This window comes from Nipponia nippon, unplaced genomic scaffold (genome assembly GCF_047370975.1).
Source record: "Nipponia nippon isolate SJK-2023a ecotype South Korea unplaced genomic scaffold, ASM4737097v1 scaffold_12, whole genome shotgun sequence".
NCBI lineage: Eukaryota > Metazoa > Chordata > Aves > Pelecaniformes > Threskiornithidae > Nipponia > Nipponia nippon.
This window is the reverse complement of record NW_028262313.1, coordinates 16,420,119-16,426,118: the sequence shown is the minus strand read 5'-3', so window position 1 is coordinate 16,426,118 and position 6,000 is coordinate 16,420,119. Positions and strand designations below refer to the sequence as shown.

At 45.9% G+C, this 6,000-nt stretch overlaps 1 long non-coding RNA gene across 1 annotated transcript in view; it reads right to left on the bottom strand.

The window, feature by feature from the left end:
• Window positions 1-246: 246 nt before the first annotated feature.
• Window positions 247-6,000, bottom strand: part of LOC148056727 (uncharacterized) — a 47,295-nt gene continuing 41,541 nt past the window's right edge. The window contains exons 4-5 of the long non-coding RNA XR_015702748.1: window positions 5,879-5,951; window positions 247-649 (exon numbers count right to left, since the gene is read on the bottom strand). This is a non-coding gene — a long non-coding RNA (uncharacterized LOC148056727). The remainder of the gene's footprint in view (window positions 650-5,878; window positions 5,952-6,000) is intronic.

Sequence of the window (6,000 nt, the reverse complement as noted above, 5' to 3'; positions counted from 1 at the left end):
AGACTGCGCGTATATTAATATATATTTTTCCTAAGTCTGGCTCAAATTAACTTCCAGCTAAAGTCTGGAGATTTAGCTAAAGAGTCTTACAAGGCCCAATGGCAAATTGACCTAGTTTTGCTTTTTTTTTTTTTTTTAAACCAATTAGATACTGTTACAAAACAAGAAGCAGGTTGTAAAAATATTGGCTATGAATCATGCTCAGCAGCACTCACTGGGTTTGTGTCATTGTTTTGCCCTCCTGTCTCCAAGGGATCAGATGAGTAAGTTTGCTTATGTCATTCCCAAGAGGGACTCTCAAACACAAGGATTCTGGGTGGCATGCCCAAGCCTCTGCTGAACAGGCTGCAGCACAGAGAAGCAAGGAGAAGTATTTGGGGTGAAGGAGGAGGAACAGCATCCTCCCTCATGCTCTTCACGCCAGTCCCAACCACCGAAGCTGCCTTTGTGGGGTGCACTTCAGGCAGGAGCAGGCTGGGCTCATGGAGTCATGCAAGAGAACTGTCTTCACCCCTGGCTGCTCATTTTGACGTTCCTGACGATATCAAACCTGATGCCTTCTGAGTGGCTGTACTGACATACTCTGCTGATCTTGCCTCTTCAGATGCCTTGGTGATGTGTCAAGGGGCATACACTGAAGCGTCACAAGCTAGGAAAAGGTAAACCAAAATCAGTCAACAAGCAACAAATCTGGTGGAGCAGAAGATTGCTAAACACTGACAGTTGCCTGATTAGTATTAGATTCTTAAAGGGAAATGCCTGTTTGCCAAAAAACATGAGTGTGGGCATATATCCCACATCCCTTCTGCTCAACGGCAAGGACGAGCAGCAAACCTCTATTTGTTTAAGCAAAACAGAAGCAATATTTGTCAGAGAGCACTAGGTTGTCTGCGCACTTGCTAAGTTATGCCCTTAAAGCAGGAAGGACAAGAATTTGTGTGTGTCTGAAGGTAGACAGAAATGTGATTTCCTTCTAATATACTGGAGCAATTGACCATGAAAAGGTTACACGTTAGGAAATAATTATCTCTAGACACAGCTACTGACAGGGTCAGTGTCCACAAGGATTATTTCCTGCTAACCCAGTGCCCGTTGCCTGGAAGGGAGGTGGGTCTCGCCCAGCCCTATCCTGCCTCGCTCCCCGGCCCCACATTCCACTGATGCTAATGGCGCTTATGCACCGAGTGGCCCAGCAGCTGAAGCAGATAACCAGGAGTGAAGGGGTTAAGTGCCTGTCACAATAGAAACCTCTGGGGGCACTTGACCTTTTCACATTTTTTATTCAGGAATGAGCATTTTGTGCCTGTTTGAGGAAGTTCATCTACATTTGTCCTCATTCTTCACCCTGTTTGCTTATTGTCCCTTCCCTTCGCTCAATGCCCAAGTGTCCCATTAAGTACCGAGCAACCTCTGTTGATGAATATGAATTTAGGGCAAAGTTACAGAGGGGACACAAATACTGCACATTGATCAAGTGACTTACAAGGAATTTTAACGTATTCAAGGCATGTGTTTCTGCTGAATAGCTTCCTACACATATAATACTCACCTGTCAGTACTTTAGTGTGACGAGGAAGAAAATCACACCTATGTGAGCAGCAGCACTACACTGGCTGGAGCAATGGTCTCACAAGAGCATTAAAGATCTTTAAATACCAAAAAATGCTAACACTCAGCGTTGACTTTCACATGCTAAAGAGTGTGCCACAGGAGAAGGCACAGTGATACCTGCCCTTGGTCTTTCATTCAGCAATTAGACTACGAAGCTCCCTGTCCCAAGAGGGAGGGTCTGCAAACCTCTCTGGCTGCAAATCAGTCAAGGAGGATAAATCCAGAATGAGTTTGTCACTGTCTGTTTCATTTAGAGGCAGATACTCTAAAAAGGTACAAGCAATATTCAAGAGCTTGATCCTGCTGGGATCAAGGAGAGTTTTGCATTGGCTTAAATAAGAGCGGGCTCTACTCTCAAAGCACGTGTGTCCAATTTGTTAATGTTTTTGGTTCAAATAAAAAACAAATCTCCAGTCTTCCCTGCATGGGAGTTTCAACCACATTCTTCCACTGGGGGAAAGCATCAGGGCTTAGACAAGAAAGAGTTTCTGAATGATCTAAGTGAATTGTCCTGAGGAGACTGGCATTACTGCGAGCTTTGAACGCAACTACAGAGGGTCTTTTATAGATGTACTCCAGAGGGGAGATCCTTAGATGGGTCCTTTAATGCCTGCCCCCATATGCAATCCAGATGAAGTTCTTTATCAGATGGGGCCCGGATCTTGCTCCCATTAAAAGTTCTGCCACTGAATTCAGTGGGAGCAGATCTGTTTGTTTTAGATGCTTATACAGCTTCCCTTATCTCAGTGCCTCAAAATAATTATCCTTCATTCTTTTGAGGCAGGGTAATACCATTTTCTCCACTTTGCACACAGCACAGCCAGGCCAGGTGACGTAGTTGTGTGTCACACAGAGATCCAGGCCAGGAAAGGGACTTAATTTCAGGTCTCCCAAACCTTAGACCAAAGTACTATTCCTCACCCTGTCACCATCATGAAACCACCTTTCAGCCAGCTTTCTTCTCCGGTTTGGACAAGGAGGAACAAAACCACATGAGAAGACAACATTCAAGTATCTCTCACTTCTTCCTTCAAATAAGTTTTTCCAACTGGTCCCCTTAAGGTAGCATGTCACTGGTCTTCCTCAGCCACTACTGCACAGAGTCAGCCCTCAGCTGCTGAGCTGTGCTACAGTTCTAGGAAACATCCTGCACAACTTGTACATCTCCAGTGGCACCTTTCCAGGACTTCCCAGCTTGGCAGCCCATCCCAAGATAAAAGCAGTGCTCTGGTAGACCAGTAGGTATAAAACCAGCACTCTAGCAAAATGCCAGGGACCTTCATTCACTGTCCACAATGTCCCACAGGTAGCGGGTAACAGTGCATTGTCACCAAATTGTCCTTGAAGCACGCTCACAAAAGACCTTTTGGGAGGATTCAGCGCAGAGTAGGAGGCAGGTCCCGACTAGAACAAAAAGTAAGTGAAGGTGCCTCAAGCTCACACAGGAATGTCCCCTGTGAGTGAAGACTGCAAAATCCCTGAAGTGCTGGAAGACCTCCAGCAAACTCCCTTTGCATAGTCCCCGCTCTCAAGGGACAGGCGTGCTCCTCCCGTCGCCACTCGCCGACAGTCTCACCCCAGGCCTCCGGGGACGCGTGCCAGGACGGGGCCGGGCAGCAGGGAGGAGCAGCAGTACCACAGGCAGCAGCTTGCTCCAGGGACTCTTGCACACCAGCATAGCCAGCTCACACCGTGTAAACACACCTGCATGTGCAAGATGTCACAGCAGCCTCCTGGAGAGGCGGCAGCATACGCTTCTCTGTCAGCTTCATGTCATACCTGTCTAGAAGCCATCCAGCACGCTGTTGCGCCTGACAGCTACTAATAAGCATTTAGCCCACGGCCACTTGAGCATTAAAAAGGAAGGCGTTTTGAAAGCAAAATCACCTTCCTGAATGTTTGTTATTGCTTACATTTTTGTTAGGCCCAAAAGGGCTTCAACTGGGAATCCCACCAGCCAGTCCCCATGCACTGAAGGTTTTGTGTGCGCAGAGCCAGAGCAAAGGCTGTTAGCACCAGAGGGAACCTGGGGAAGATATGGAGAAAGGGTGTCTGGGAGCACTCAAAGCAGAACCCAGGTTCCCCATTTCCAGTCTAATACCCCACGCAATAGCTCCCTCTCCATTTTCAAGAGCCCTGACACAAATACATAAATGAAGGCAAGCATGTGTTGTTTATTTCCAAGTATGAATGGCATGGTTTCCGCTGGGCTCCATGTTTCTTGGAATTATTTGAACTGGAAACCAATCAGCCTGTATTCGCTATTGATTTATTTTCTAAAAATCTCTCATCCCTAAAGTAACAGTGCCTTTCCATGTCTCAGCCTGCTGTTTAGTGACACAGTAATCTAAAAGCTATTGATCACTTGGGTCTCTACAGCCATAACATATCTTTCTAAGTACCTTCATATTTGCAACCTAAGTACTATAAATGGCAGGGTTGCTAATGCAATCAACAAAGATTATTAATAGAGATGTAACACTTGCATAGTAACGCAGCACAGACAAGGGCCAATAGAGGCCAGCATCAAGAGGGAACAAGTATGGTCATTATGACAGAAGTCGCATTTCTCTTTGAACACAAGATAGGTTGCAACCGAATTTCAGTCTAAACAGGAACCCAAGCCTGCACACAGACTGGTCAAACTTCCCCCTACCCGAGCAGAGAAGTATCAGTGCTGGAGAGACCAAAATGGTCTTGTTCTGCTCCAGCAGTTCTACTTGACTTCAAGTTCATCTGTAGTTCACAACATCCTGCATACACCCTTGCTTTTCTACATGAGCAATGAGGGTTGGTGTCCCCCACAGGATCTGGAGCAAGCAAGGTGTTTACACCTCATGGGAGACCTGCTGTGCACTGCAGCTCCTATCGCTTCGAAGGGATGTTGTTAGCAGGCAGCACCTTGGAAGCAAAGCTCCTCACTACTTTTTTTCCCCACACTCCTCCACAGTCTGTATGACCAAAAACATAAGAGCTCATAGTCCCAGCTGATCTAAGGACAGACAGCACAGCAGCTCAGATGACGAGCAGCATTACTATGGACCTGCCTCAGAGTCACGGAGAAAGAGCCTATGTTATTTAGACCAGATCCTGTTCCAGTAGAAATATGAATAAGTACATCAAATTAAGTCAGAAACAAGGTCTCCAGAGAGGAGAGTCTAGTGCATTACACCCCAGCTGAGACATCCCATGAGCTACAAATTCAAATTAGAAACATGTTGCCCAACACAGAGATAATGTGTCTGCAAGTCAATAGCTATCAGCACACACCATTTTACCAGGCAGAGCAGCAGCGAGCTGCGGCTGTCCAGTCCTCTCCTCCACCCAGAGCAGAGATGCGCTTATTTTACATGGCATAACTCCGCTCTGCAGCCTGGACTCTGCCCCACACTCTCTGCAGCAGTATTGTCTTAGCGACCAGAACAGGACATTTCCTCCAAAAAATTATAATCACAACAACAGGACAGCGCTCTCTGACACTGCTAGGCAGTGAGCCTGGAGACAGCCATGCTCAGTAGCATTCTTCCAGAAGCAGCTTTCAGGACACATTTGCAACCATTTAAAATTTCCCACCCAAGAAGTTTTGCACTTGTCAGTTTACCTTATACCACAGGTTTTTAATTTAGCTGTACAGGAAGAAACTTTATATGCCTCAAATTTTCTATGTTAATGCCAGATGTGAACACACTAGCACGTGTTCTCTCTCCGCCGTGCTGCACTTCTTGGGAAAGGATGCTGTAACACCGCAGCTCCAAATACCCAGACAATCAGCAAAACTAGTGGCAGACCTGGAGCCAGAAGCCCCTGTTCCCCCAGCGTTCCCCCAGCATTCCCCCAGTGCCCTGGGGAATTCCAACTGGCAAGACAATCTGCTAGCACATACTTCCCAGCCTTCTGAGCACGAAACATCCCTGGATGCAAAAGGATTAAGGACAAAAATTTGATTTGCAAATTATGAAAGATAAGTAATTGCTGAAGACCACGCACTCTCTATTGCAACATGAGAATGCATTCCAGCTGCTTCAGTGTATTGAGAGAGTAGAGATTACTAACGCAAGCAACCTTTAAATTAATGCAGGTGCCAGAATATTTCTACTACACAGACCTGAGATGAATGAACGTGAAAAGCTGCAACTTCTTTTGATTATTATTGTTCCACTTTAAATCGATACGCTCCTTTGTGCATTTTACTGCTGTTTTTTCCCCTTATGTTAAATATTTTTTGCAACTCTTATCAGTTATTAAAGCGTAAGTCAATACATGATACCTGTGTTTGCCCTCCTGGACTTTCAGCACTCTTCCCAATGCATCCCTCAGGATGAGCCATACAACTCCAAAGTCTGCCAATATTATAAAGCATAAAAAAATAGCATTACTTGTTAATGGTGT